The 14,883-nt window shown below is 35.6% G+C and overlaps 1 long non-coding RNA gene across 14 annotated transcripts in view; it reads right to left on the reverse strand.

Moving 5' to 3' along the window:
- LOC105758733 (uncharacterized) overlaps positions 1-14,883 on the reverse strand; it is an 80,290-nt gene that overhangs the window by 10,371 nt on the left and 55,036 nt on the right. For 13 of the 14 annotated variants that reach the window (XR_012057790.1, XR_012057783.1, XR_012057787.1 and 10 more), the window contains 2 exons: positions 2,642-13,088; positions 1,681-2,003 (listed from right to left, as the gene is read on the reverse strand). This is a non-coding gene — a long non-coding RNA (uncharacterized lncRNA). The remainder of the gene's footprint in view (positions 1-1,680; positions 2,004-2,641; positions 13,089-14,883) is intronic. The other variant, XR_012057777.1, reaches the window with a different exon arrangement.

A 14,883-nucleotide genomic window follows, 5' to 3' on the forward strand; every position in this document is an offset into this window, starting at 1 on the left:
CCCCCAGACTGAGTACAGTCTGATGTTACAGGTACCCATCACTGGGGAGGCCCAACCAGCATCATTAAAGGGAGCCCACCCAGAGGGCCACACCCTGCCCACATTCTGCGTGTCCTGGGATCTGGCATTCCAGCCCTGCTCATCTGCACAGCAGTGCCCTGTCCTGGCCATCAGCAACTGCTTTTCATCTGCTCTAGGAAACTTCAGATCTCACATTAAGCTTTTATTATTATAGCTCAAAAAGATACTTTTCCAAGCAAACAGTTTAACAACTGCTTCTTCATAGGCAGTGCAAATTTCAACATCCTACTTCCAGTTTCAGAAACTCCTGATAAAAATAGAAAAGGCTTTTTTTTTTTTTTTTTTTTTTTTTTTTTTTTTTTGTACCAAGTTTACTCATTGCTGTCGGCACGGTCTACCCTGATCATAAATTTCCAATAAAGAAACTATTCCTTAGCCATAGTCACAAGTTAGTTTGGCAATGATTTTGCTTTGGAAAACTCCTACCCCCATGTGTCCTCCCCTTGACCTCCCACCCTGGTAATAAGTGAGCAATATCTCAACCCCTTTGTGTTCCTGTGTCAACACTACCCCAAACTGTAAGTGTTAGCAGCTGTGCACAATATGAAAAGGGGCTTGAAACACACAGCCTAAAACAGGAGCAGTCACAAGAGCCTCTTTGACTCTCAGAATGCTAAATCACACACTGCTGATCACTGGAATGGTTTCCTTTCTGTACCCAGCTTATGTAGTGGTTTTGCTGTTCTGGCCAACCTACAAATGAACTTTTTGTAATAGGAGGCCTAAAAACTCTGAGCATATGTGAGCATCCAAAGAGTTGGCAAGTTTTGACCAGCCTCAGCTTTCCTTTCTTTGTGAAAGTTTCTCTTCACTGATTGTATGCTCAAAACAATTTATCTGTTTTAAAATCTATTCACATTTCTTCACATTGAATTTTAAATTCATATTGTAAGGTTACTCTGTTAAATAAATGCATTGGTTGCTGGTCACCAAAATTTTCCATGCTTCAAAATATGTCTTAGGTAGGCTGGGGAAAAAAAAAAAAAAAAAAAAAAAAGAGTACAACAATGTTCTATATGCCTGTAACGTGTGGTGACACTTATAACGATGCAATAACAAAAAACCATCACTTTAAATGACCAGAGACCAGTCCTTCTCTGTAAGCAGGCTCTTTCTTGTCTTCCACTTTTTCTTCTATTTGTTGTTATTTTGCTTAAAAATATACTCCAGATGAGCAGGAGAAAGCTGCCACAGTCTTAAGGGTATTATTTGCTTATTAGTTAAAAAACAGCAACAAAAAAACCCAACAGAAAGCCCCTTCAGAATTATTTTACTGAACTCCCTGTACATCCAGTACTGTAAGATTTTTCTTCAGTTGAACTGTGGTGCTTTTTATGCCTCACTGAGTTGCAAAGATGTTTCCCTTCCCTCCCCTCTACTGGAAAATTCTGAGATAACTGAGAAACAACTACTTCTCCCATATCTTCAAACTGCCACTAGCTTGGTCCTGTTGGTTTGAAACACTAGTCCTAATTTTTAACAGAGTAATATCTTTAATAATTTTTTGTTCCTCATTTAAGGGGGGAGCACTGCAATGAAACTTGTCCAGAGAAATACTTTTGTCCCAACATCCATCACTCTTTTCTTTACAACACTTACCTGTTGCAGTACCTGCTAGAGCTGCTTGTTATCATTTTGCAGTTGTTTCTTTCCTTTGCATTTCCTACTTCTCACAAGCAGTCAGGAAACAGGCACACTCCCATTCAGGCTCCATATCCCCAAGAAAAGGAGCAGACAGTAGTTCTGGCACTCGGGTTCCCAGAGGGGTCCATCACCTGCTCCCACGATCACTGGGCATTCTCTCGCTGGGCACGACCCTCGTGCACCTCAGTGCCCCTGGGGTGCTGGCAGTCAGGACTGAAATTTGCCCTCAGTAGGCAGCTATTGCTGTCCATGAGACTTAGCAACTGCTTGAAGAACTGCTGCAAAGGGATGTTGAGAAAAATTTGCTTTGTGTAAGCTTTATTTTAGAAGAAAACTGAGAACTGTATTTTTTTTTGTGTTCTATTTTTTAAAAAGTTATTAACCGATGAAAAAAACCCTAAATTATCTTTTGTTTATCTATCATTTCAATTACTTAGTCTTCCTTTTCTAATTAGAAAGTGAAGTGTTAATTTTCCTTACTACACAGTCTCATTTTTTAACAACTCTCCTTTTAGATTTTTAAACATGCTTGATCATGCTCAAGCAAATGCCTTTCTTAGGTACTATTATGAAGTGGTAGCTAAACTGTCATTAGTACAGATTAATATTATATCAAAAATGCAGGTGTGATCTTTGTACCTCGAAGCCTTGTCCCACCCACTTGATTTATCTCTTTCCTTATGTGTGAGACTTCCAGTAAATTATATAAATGCTTTGTATTGTCCCATATTTAGCCCTTTATATTGCTATTTTTGATATTTAAATAATTTCCCTGATAAACTTCCTCCTTCCATTTGTTACGTAAGTGAAGAATAAGATTTGGGTATTTTTGTTTGCTTGTTTTCATTTACATATGATAATTGTTCAGTAGATTAACATTGAGACATAGTAACAAAATAAACAGGCTTGGACTTACATATTTCTCAGCCTCCACCTTCCTCACAAGTGGCTGTCTTCAATTCTTCTTGATTGTTTCTAAGAAATGGAAAACCTAATTCAAACTCCAATTCATATATTGACAGCAAAAAGTGCCAAATATGAGAGAACTATTTCAGTTATTTAGTTATAGTGCCATAACTGTTTTTAAATGCTATTGGAAATCGAGGCTGAGGATTACATCCAATCTATTTTAACTCAAGGTCAATAGTGGCTTAAAATCAAAAGGATACAAGAAGTCCCTTAAATACACTTAGACTGTCAGTACTGGAATGGTGCTCATCATCTGAGGCATGATGTTCTTAAAGAGCCTCTCAAACTGAAATAGTGAGAAGGCAAAAATCCTAACTATTTAAAAAACGGAATGCATGAGTGGGATTATATGATAACATTCTCTGTGCCTGTTAACCTTCTGATAATAAAATTACTTGAAATTTAAGCCAACCCTAGCAGAATACTGGCATATATAGTCAATGTAACCTTGCCTGCTGCTTTACTGGAAATAATTGGAAATCAGATACTTTAACTGTGGCTGCAAAGAAGCCTGAAGTATGCTTACCCAAATAAAAGGAGACTTTATGATGGTAAACATGGTGAGATTGCTACCATCCATGATAAGATTTGCTTCCTCATGACTGTAGATGGAGCCCTAACATAAGTAAATACTCTTTTGGCACTATAAGTTTGGAATTTCATAGACTATATTGAGGCTTTTCAGCATTTTTATGTATTGATATTTTAATTTTCAGAACAAACAATATGAGAGGCCCACTGTTTTTATGGTTTCACAATATGCCAAACTGATTCAGTTCTCCTCAAAAATCCAGGAAGAAAGAAAAGCAATTGCTCAACTTTTATTCTGTCCTGCAATTATCACCTAATCTAACCTTCTCTAACAATTTCTCTGCTTAAGGGCACCTCTAGGGTTGTCAGACCAGCTGAATTCATTTAGAAAATGAAATCCAAACCTGGCTAGTCTTATTCATCCCCTGCACCCATTATTCCTTTCATAATTTTATGCCACTGTACTAAAAGGCAAGACAACAGCACATTTTTTGGATTTGTTTTTTGTATTACATATAAAACATACTGCTGAAATATGACTGTAAGTTTCTTGGTGAAGAAGGAGGGGTCTCAGCACCATCTGACTAAAAGATGTTAGATAAAAGAGGAGCTATTTATAGGAGTAAAATATGTCTACAGTTTCTACTGCGGCTAACAATACAGGGTTCACCAGTATAATTAATCCTTTCCTTCCCATAACTCACTTGTTCAAAAAACAAAGTATTTTGTGATTCCTTGCAGCTAAACAAACAAAAACTTCCACAAAACAAATAAGCAGAAATATCAAAACAATGTATTCTTTCATCATTCTCAAGGTACTTTGTCTGTTTCACACTGTAAAAAACACTTGGTATCACAAATGTTCTGGAAGTTAAATAGATATGCAAGGATTGTTGGAATTGGATTGGTATTTGTCATCTAGGACTGAAAATGGAGAGCTGTTACAACTACAAGCAGTTTTAGAATACTGCTACTTCTTTATTATTATTTTATTTTCAAAAGCTAGTGAAAACCCTCCGTTTTATATCACGGTTGGCAAATCTCACTGGTTCTAAAAGCTGCACCTCAAACATTTCTCATGGCCGAAGGTCACTCTGGAGGGTCAGAGAGAGAAAAAGGAAGGAGCAGCACAGAAAGGAGATGTGGGGAGCCTGTGCTGCACTGTGGGCTGGGGCTGGGGCACAGCTGAGGTGTCTGGGAACCCACTGCCCTCCCTGCTGACATGGCACAGCGCCTGCCAGCCCCAACCACCGACACAGGTGATTGAAATGACAACCACGGATTGCAAATACTTCATATCCCTTAAGTGATGTGGAATGAAGAGGTACAGGAGTTTATTCTGACATTGAGGTTAGCTTCTGGTAAGCATGCGTGAAACTCACAATTTTACATGCAGAATGGTCAAAACACCATTTTTTTTAGTACATGGTCATGAAAGTAAATTTCTAATTGTTCAGTAAAGTTGGACAATTTTCAGCTCATGTTACAGTACATAATGATGAAACCAGTATCTCAATTTGAACCAGGCAGTACTTCCAGGTTCAATACACAGACACTCAATATAGACACAAAAGTTGAATACAAACTAGAATTCAAACTAGTGCTTAGTTAGGTCAATTACACTTGCTATGCATTTCATACAAATTGTATATTTAATGTCAGTAATTGCCATGAAGATGATTTTCAGACTGAAAATTATTTCCTGATTCAATTAACATGTTATGTTAATATTAAAAGCTCTTGGGAATATCTAGGTTTATTGCATGCAAATGGATTCTCAGACAATAAATATGATATATCTGATTAATTATAAATAGTTTCTTTCAGTTGGACTTGGGTAAACAAAGGTACTTAAGTACTTAAATATACTTTACAAATTTGCAGCTTAATTTTGTTAATTTGCCTTATTTTGGATCCAAATACTTTGTAGTCATTTATAAAAGACAAAATTGTCTATAGGGATTTCTTTTTTTTTTTTTCTTTTTGAACCAAGGAGATAAATGTTATTTTCTCATTAGTCAGAAAATTTGCCTAAATGACCGATAATAACACTCCTCAGCTTCTTTAATTTCCATATTCAATCGTAAGACAGAAGTATCTAGTAATTTTTACATATAGTTCTTTTTTTTTAACCCAAGAAAAAGCAGCCTGTACAGAGGAATGATATTAGTCTATCCAGATGCTGAACTCCGCTTCAAGCTATACTGTATGAAATATCAAAGATGTCCGTGTGTTCTATTTAAGTACAATTTTTTCAGATTCTACTTGATTAAAATAAAATTAAGTTGCTTTTAAAAGATAACCTGTCCAAAAGATGCCCAGTAAATTCCTGTGTGAGCTATTTATTGTTTTAATCTGCAATCAGTTATGCAATACTAATAGAAGTACATACTGTTTAACATCAAGAGATCTATTTAACTCTCACTCTTTATAAAGATAAATACAGAAATGAGCAGAGAGAAAGTGAAGAAAATAGGTTAGATCTGTCCTATGGTGACAGAATCAATATATTTAAACCAGCACAACACAGTTCAGAGAACTCCCCTTAGAGCTCCAGTGTTTCTGAGCAGTTATTTGAGCTTCTGATTCATTACATAGATCACATATGGGAAGTAAGGAAACTGGATTTACCTGCAGCATCTTTGGGTACCTAACTAAATCATTTATCTGCAGCTTTTAAACCCTGCGGCAAATACAGTACATAATTAGGTGCAACAAGACAATCTCCTATTTCAAGAAATTCATTAGCTAAGTAAAAGAATCCTCTAACTAAAACAGTTAGAGCAATTCATTTTATTAAGATCAACATGCTATTTATTTATTTCATAACTCTGCTAAGGCCTTTTTAAATATATGACTGTATAATTCTTTTTCTGGTATTCTGGCTTACATCAGATAACCACTTTTGGATGTTATGCAAGACAGATGGAAAAATCCATCACTGATTTACTGCACATTTCCACACACAGTCAAACTAATATCTGATCACTCTGGAAGACATAAAACCCTGCTTGGCAGTGAATGTTTCAGCAAATCTCCAAACACATGGGTGTGCACAGTCTTGTGGAAGATAGCTGCTGATAGTCAAAATGCAAACCAATACACTGCAGTATGTACTGGGAAAGATAAAAAATAAATAATTGGGATTTATTTTCACTTCAGAAACTACTGCAACAGAAGCAATTGCAATAAAATAAAGGTATTGTAATAGATACCTCCAATACTATATATAATGGATTCTGAGTTTTATAATTATCCATATGAAACACCTCAAGAACCTTTTCTTTTTTTCTAACAGCTCTAGAAGACAGCAGTTCTGAATGTTAGTCATGAAGATGAATCTTCAGGTACCAATTAAATCTTTTAATTCTATTAATTCTTTTGGGTGACTTTGTGCAGATACCTCCAAGAATAAAAGGTGAATAGCTTAGCATTGTTTTCAGCTTCTTGTCCTAAACTCATTTTTTAATATATTTCAGTTAGGTCCACAAAACTAGTTTTAGTGCTGCCACAGCAGGTGGAATGACCTTTACCCTGTTCCTATTTTACAATGTGTTTTGTGAGATTCTTGACACTTTACTTCAGACCCTATTAGAAGGAATATACTGCAGAAGTTATTATCTTCGGAAAGTAAGATTTAATTATTTTCACATTTAATTACAGACAAACCTAATAATTTCCAGTTATTCAGAAATCCATCCTCTCTTTAAGGACATAAGCATTTTTGTTTATTGGGGAAAAAGTAAACAAGAAAATAAAACACAGGCTGCTAATCCTAATTTGGAAGTGTTTAACTGCAGGGCATAGTTCACAGATGGTTTTGCAACCTCAACAGTTTTGTGGGCAATATGGTTAATTTTGATTATATGAAAATGTCAAGACAAATTATCAGGGGGAAAAAACTCAAAAAGTTTTCTGAGGTTAAATGGCAATAAGGAGACACCTTTCTTCAAGAAGCAGAATCAAATAGAAACCATTTTGATGAACACAGTCCCCTTGAACAAAGGAGGAGCCCACTGGAACAGAGCATTTGAAAAGCAAAATCATGCCTTTTGATAGATACTTTCTGTCGTGAACATAGTAGTTAATCCATTTTTTTAGCAAGATTAGCTGTCAGATTAACACATTACTGAGGGAGTCAGAGTTAGTCTAAACCAAGGATGTGCCTGAAGAATGATGTGCACCCACATGAAGGAGGGTTTCCAGAGGCTGACTTACAGCACCACGGTGGAATGCAAACTCTGCCTTTTTTTCTCTCTTTTTTTTTTTTTTCTTTTTTTTTTTTGCTAATGCTGACCAGAGCTCTACAAACAGCCATTCTCAATTGCTGCATCATGTTTAGTTGATACAAGCCTTGATGTGGATTTTAACATCCATATGCAGGCCTTGCATCTGCCACACACACCCATGCCTTAACTCCAGGGACTCTATTGTCATGGACAATATATATTCGTATGTTAAAGAATTTACTTCATCAAACTATTCCTTAAGTATACTGGTTTTATCCATTTGGGAGCATTTGACTTCTGGAAAGCCAAGTTTAAGTAAATTTAATTTCATAATAGAACAGGATATTATCTGTGAACAGCATATTTTCTTATCAATCAAGGGAGCAGAACCTTTCTTAAGCAGCAGATGTGTCAATATTCAATTTAAAAAGTACATCCTAAGCATATGGATTTATAGTTATATCTCTCAGACCCAAGGTAAAGAAATGCAATAGGAGTAATATCTGAATTCAATGATGGCCCATTTGGAATAATTTGCTTTTGGAGATGTCGTCTTCTAAATGTTTGCACTATAATATGTGGCTGCAGTTTAGTGGTGAAGGCCTTTCATCCACAAATATCTTGTTGCACAATTTTATTTTACTCTCCACTCTGTGGCTTTATTTTTCACCCCTCAACAGGCCACCAAAGCCTGTATCTGTACCTTTTTGTAATCTTTCAAAGTTAATAAGCAAGCTAAATGAAGGTAAAACGTGCTCTGAAACAAACTTTGTTCCAATACACAAAGATTTGGCAAGAAAAGGAAGCCTTCCTGTGGAAGCTCCTCAGCAGATAAATCACAGCCAAACATTCCAAGTGGTGTCTGAAGGATTTGAGAGTTTTGTTCACAGTCAATACTTGCTATCTACTGGAGCAGCTAAAAGTAAAGAGATAAACTTTCATTTTCTTGCCTCAGCTCTGTGTATTTGGTCATGAGCTAAAGAGGCCTGGCTTATTTTGCACATGGGCCAGCTGGTCTCTGAGGTGTGTGACAGAACCCAGGACACAATATTAACATTACCTTTATTATCTAAGGACACCCAACTGCCATTTGAGCTTAGCTCACAGCTACTGAGCACTAGAAAAACTGCAGGAGCTAGCAGATTTAACTCTAAAAAACAGCAACAAAAAATCCCCATACAACCCAAAAAAGTGTGTATGCACAACTTCATTAAGGAATTGAATTCACTCAGAAATGAGCAAGCATCAGACTTTAGACCACTGGACACAGAACAGATGATTTCATATTGTCTTTTGTATCAAAACACACTCCTAGAAAATTTACCAACTCAGGTCAAAAAATATTCTAAAACTATATTTTTTAAAAATTGAGGCAAAGACCATCTTAAACAAGCAATTTGAAAATAGAAAAAGTATTTTCAAGTGGGGCACCTGGTCTTGCTTTTAAAGTGAAGTAAACAATACAAACACAACATGACATGTTCTTTGTCAAAGCAATGCAATTTCTGATTCAAGTCCTAAGTCTCTTCAATGTAACTAAAAATCTTCCCAGGAAGAAGCAGGGAAAATTCCAATCAAGTACTATTCTAATCATCCACACCCAGTGCACTGTAATAGGCAAAGAGTGAAGTAGCTGTTGGAGGCCAAGTGTTTACAGTCTTATTAATAACAGGTCATTCAACATATCCAGCTAATTAATACAGATGCCTCACCTATTTTGCATTCTCTCCAACACTAACAACATGCCAGAGTTGATAAATTCAAAAACAATTACAGAAGCAGCAAACAGGGACACAGGTTATGTTTGAAGATTTCCTGAATTCACCAGGAAATTCTAATCCCTTTTAGATCAAGATGAGATTAAGTATTGCCCTATAATTTAAAACTAGTAATTCCTACATCAAGCATTTATCTCCACAGAGAGAAACAATAACTACCAATACTATTCATTCTTTGTTCTAAAAATGAATTATTGACAGAAATATTATCTCAATACAAACGCTGATGTTATTTCAGGTTGATAAATGAAGATAGTTCCTGCCCCTTTATTTTATCTCCAAAACACCAGTGTAAAGGTGGGGAATCAACTGATTTAATGTAGAAGATAATGAAATAGCAGAACAATAGATGAGTAATGAAAACTGACAGGTTTTGTATGTGTTTGAAGTAAAGGAATTTTTGTCCAGTAGAAATGCTGTTTGAATTGTTTCCCTTTATTTCATTTTAAATTTCAAAACAACATTCTTTTCTAAGTAGACAATAGGAACCAAAGCAAGAAACTGCATTCAATAAATCTCTAAAAATCTAACAGGCTTCAGGCTATGCTGTACTTTTTCTTTCAAATATTTCCACGTAAAATCAGATGTTAACTCTCTGAGTGAACCCATGTGCAAACTCTTTATTCATCAGATTAATGGCTGTGCAGCAACAGGCAACTGAACACATTTCCACACACATAAGGTATTCATGACTTTCCAGAAAACTTCACATTATTGCAACTACTTTTCAGTTAAATATGTTGCATCTAGTGAAGAAGAAAATAAATTGCAACAAGGTTTAATGGGAAACTACAGTAAATGTATTGACACTAGTAGAAATTTGTTTCTTTAAACAGGACCTTGTTATTACTCTGACAGATGGATTTTTGCCTTTCCATACATTTGAAAAGACAAACTAGCCTTTTCTCTGAGATACTTCAGATTGCCCAGTGTAATATATAATATATGTAATATATAAAGTTGTTGCTTTTATTCTGATCCAAGGCACAATCCATAGAAGAATTTAGTCAGCTTCTGTGCTATAGCAGCTAAGGTATATGTTAAGGGGAGAAATACAGAAGTCAATATTTTATTTCACATTTGCATTTATACTGCATTAGTATATGCCTCTAAATTTATACAAATTACGATCTCAAGTACACAGAGGGATGTACAATACTGATGGTAAAGTTCCACTTCTGGTTACTTTGATCAGCAGGAATGTTGTAGATAAAGACAGGCTAAAACATGCTGGTAACGATGCTGGTGGCACCAGGAGAGCAATGAACTCAGTAACACTTGATGCAAAGGTGGCAATATAAAAGTGAAACTAAAGACTGACTCAACATTTGCACATGTGATAAAAGTGAACTACAATAGAAAGTGTCAAGAAGCAAACCCTGGGAAATTTGGAAAATACTCCTCTTCAAATATCTTCCCGTAAATTTCTAGGATTAAGTACTTATTTTTATCATTCTTTCTCTGAGAAAGCCATCTGCAGTACTGCAGGATGCCTGGCTTTTAGGTTGATCAGTCTACATTCTTTCAGAAATACTGAATCAGAACTGTTATTTGCTCTGACCCTGTTTGTGGATCCTTATAAATATAATTGTTATGTTGTTATTTTTGTTTTTAAACTTAACACAGATAAATTTACAGTCTGTTGGGATACAGTGAACCCTTGCTAAACTGAACATTTTGGGATCACATCAGTTTGGATGAGACGAAGTCCCAAATTTGCTACACAGTGGTTACTTGTTCAAATATGCATTTTTGCATATACTAAAAACTTCAAAGCATATGCAGCAAACATTAAAGTCTACAAATTATAACAGTGGCTAAAGAACAGCGAGAGTGGCAAGTCTGAAAGCCACTGAGTGATAATTTGATTGCTGGGTTACAGAATAGTTAAGTCCCATTATGACCCCAAACTGAAAACTGCGTACAGTTTGTGTACAAAATTACTTATGGACTGCAAGGAACTGAAGAACAAAGATTTTTTTCCTCTTTTTCCAGTTTAAAAGTCTCTGCTGTATTGCTGTCCCAAGCAGAACTCTGCAGAATGCAGTACATATTATTGACAAGTTCTTTTGAGCAACGAAGTAGGAAGCCTAACAACCAGGACAAGACTTAATTTCATGTTCTGATATGGTTAAGTCACTGGGAGTGCCTAAGTAACAACAGCAGGAAAAGAATATATAACACATCCTCCTATCATTCTCTCACCCCCTACCTTTTTTCAGCTCGGGGCATTTCTGAGCCACAAGTGCCTTCTAATACTTCTAAGCATTTAGTAAGCCTCCATGGATTTCTGTTCCTTAAGCTTCTCCTGTTGTCCCCTGCAGGCATACAAAGCTTAACATTTAGAGCAACATCCAAAGAGAAGCTGCCTCCTGCTTGACATCTCCCTGACAGCACCAATAAATCCTCAAAAAGAGAAATGGGTTTTCTACAGAAGTAGTACCAACAGGAGCAACAGGTACTGGGACTGAGAGAAAGAGTGTGTGCCTTCAAAAACAGACCATTAGCTCTGCAATCTTAGTCCTTGCACGGTTGTGTTGCCACTTTGTCATTGACAGATCCTCAACTCTCACCAACTGCCTCGAGGAAGGGGTTCTTTTCTGTTTCTCTTTTCAAAGTAATTTCTATGTGCTACACAGTTTGTAAAATGCTTTAAGGATTCCTTGTTGGAAATTGCAATCCAAAGATTGTATTTGAAAAAAACCTCTATTTCAGCATCCAACAGAAATTGTATCTAAGGTTTAATAATAATAATAATGTAAAAAAGTTAATAATATCAATGTGATACCAGTCGTCATCTGCTGCAAAGTTATGTTTGGCATTTATGAATGAATCATTTAAGATTTGTACATGGAAGTTGTTCTGACAGACATAATTTGAAGGCATAAATATTGGCAATTGTTTTGTTATCACTGTAGCTGTTTCCAAGTACCACTTGTGCAGTGTAAGTAAGGGCATATATTTACATTGTGACTGGGACAATGCTTTACAAGCTTCCCAGAGGTTTGGCATTTGTGATTAATTTCTTCTCAGTCCTTAAATTATTTATGCATGTAAGGATTTTGACCTGCTAATTTTCATTGCTGACAAATTCTCAGAAAGTCTCCATAGGTAGTGAAGCTATACTAACTACTACTATTTAAGGGAATTTACAGAATTCAGGAAAGATTTTTAAAAAACTTAAAAGCTTGTATGTTTCTTTCTTAATGTCTACAACTATTTGAACAAAAAATGCTTCTCAGATTAACCATATGTGGTTGGTACATTATGGAACAATACTCTGCAATTATTGTATAATTGAAATAAGAGCTCACAAAGGGGTAGTCTGCAGCAACTAAATAGATCCTGAAATTTAAACAAATTTGCTTTAAATATTCATAATACTATCAAGGATGGAGAGTCCCTCAAAATTACAAACGAAACACCAATCATTATCTCAATAAATGTTTGTTAGCAAATGCTAGGACCAAGCTTTTACTAGAGCAGTCTTTCAGTTCATTTTCTTCCTGTAACATTGGATCTTCTATGCACCATATTTCCATATCAAATTCTAAAATTTAGAATTAAAACATGTTCTTTTAAGACACAGTAGACAAATTAACCTCAAAAGTTGTGAATAACAATTCTGTATGCACATGTTACAACAGACAGTAGGGGGCAACTTTCATCCACAAGTGGTGCTTTGTTCATTCTGCTCTATAATATCATGACACGACATGGGTACTTTCAGCACTTACCTAAGTTTACTGTGTGGGCTGTATCAATTCTGTAAAATGCAAAGTTTTGTTTTTAAATTCCCATTTTCTACTCCAAGTACCGTGCTGAAGAAATATCTGGTGTATATACTAGAAAAATGCTGCAAGATAAAATAACAAACTAGTCTCAAAGCTGTTGAGAAATGAAAGACAAGGACAATTATATTCCTCTACTTGGCTGTCAAAGGATTTCTGAGAGACCAATCTCAAAAAGATTATTTTTCCACATGTACATTTTGGTAAATAATTCTTCCCTGTTTAACAGCCTAAAAATCAGAACATGGATTAATATAGAAGTTGACATAATAGAAAAATATTTATTAGTGATTTTAGCATGCATAATGAGATTGTGTTTAACAATGAATTCACATTTAAGAATAAAGTTGTGTTCTATATTGTATATCAAGTTAGAATCATCTGAAAAATGAGAGTTTTGCCATACATTTCCCCTGGCAGCAAATGCTAAAATGAAGCATGCTAACAAAGGGAAAAAAAATAAGACATAAAATAATATTTTCCAAATGTGCTTCACTATATTATACAACTATAATTTTTATTTAAAATGTTATATAATTTATATCATTTAATATGCAAAAAACTAATTTACCTTTCAAAGTTATGTTTAATTTTTAAATTATCAGACTGGTGGAAGTAAAGTAGTAGAGTAGCACTGAAAATATTTTTATAGCAAACCTTGTAAAGTAGAACAATAACACTTGTAATAAATCCCAAACTAGGGCTAGTCTGGCTGTGAGGTTCACACAATGAAATGGTCAGACCTGGGATGAGTTTTTTGTAAATTTGGGTAGAACCATGATTTCAAGTGAAGGATGTCAAATAATGGGGACCAAATCAGACAAACTGTCCCACTCCATTCAAGCTTGAGAGCAAGCCACACTGGATATCAAACTGCAGTAACAAAGCGAGAGACTGCAGACCCTGCTCCTAAAGTGGTCTGAGATCCTTCAGTAATTCAGGCAGGTAACTAAATTCAAGAGCCTTTGTTAAGGACTAAGAATAATTTACAACAAATGTCTTGTCTGGCTTTAAACCCAAAGAAAATGAACTATGTATTTGCTTTTCTCACTGATGCAGCTAACAATTATTTCTCTAAACATAACCCCACCTTAAAATATAAATCTCCCATTTCAGTGCACTTAAACTGTTTTACTTAATAGACAGAGCATAACATAAACAAGGATTACAAGATGTGAATAGCATACACCCTCCAGCAGTTCCCAAAATGAACTTACATTTCCATGTTAATACTCAGAGTGTGTAACTGGTATCAACAGTACTACTTTACAAGGAAAATTAATCATAAAATGCATAGTAAAAAAAACCAGACCAGACATTTTACCACAAGAGATTACCTCATGATCCTGTAATTTCTGATGTTTTACAAATTACTGGGTGGGTTTTTTTGGATTTTGTTTTGTTGTGGGTTTTATTGTTTATTTTTCTCTTTTTTTTTCCCAATTGTTTTTGGTTTTGTTTTTATTTTGATATTTTTGCTGGGGTGTTTTTGTCTTTTAACTAAGTCTGAGAAGAACAATGCTGTCTTTTTAATGTGTTTTGACAGGACTGAATTCCAGGTGAAATCAAACAGCTTCTTTCCAGCACCCTCTTTGTCTCCCCCTGATGTTTTTGACTGTGTGCCCTTTCATGAGCTGTGTGCCAGGACTCAGCTTCAGCTCATTTGCCTATGCACTTGTATCCAGAGCTGGATTTCACATGGATAGTAGATGATGTGGCTGAGGAGAGCCATCCTGGAGGGACAACCAGACTGCAAAGTTCAGTTGTGTCCTGTATCTTCCCTTTGTACAAAAAAATAACCCCTGTGTGATAGACTTGCTAGCGGAGTCCTGGCAAGTTCGCTTCCAAGGCAAAAATCCT

Source organism: Taeniopygia guttata, chromosome 11, assembly GCF_048771995.1.
Source record: "Taeniopygia guttata chromosome 11, bTaeGut7.mat, whole genome shotgun sequence".
Lineage (NCBI taxonomy): Eukaryota > Metazoa > Chordata > Aves > Passeriformes > Estrildidae > Taeniopygia > Taeniopygia guttata.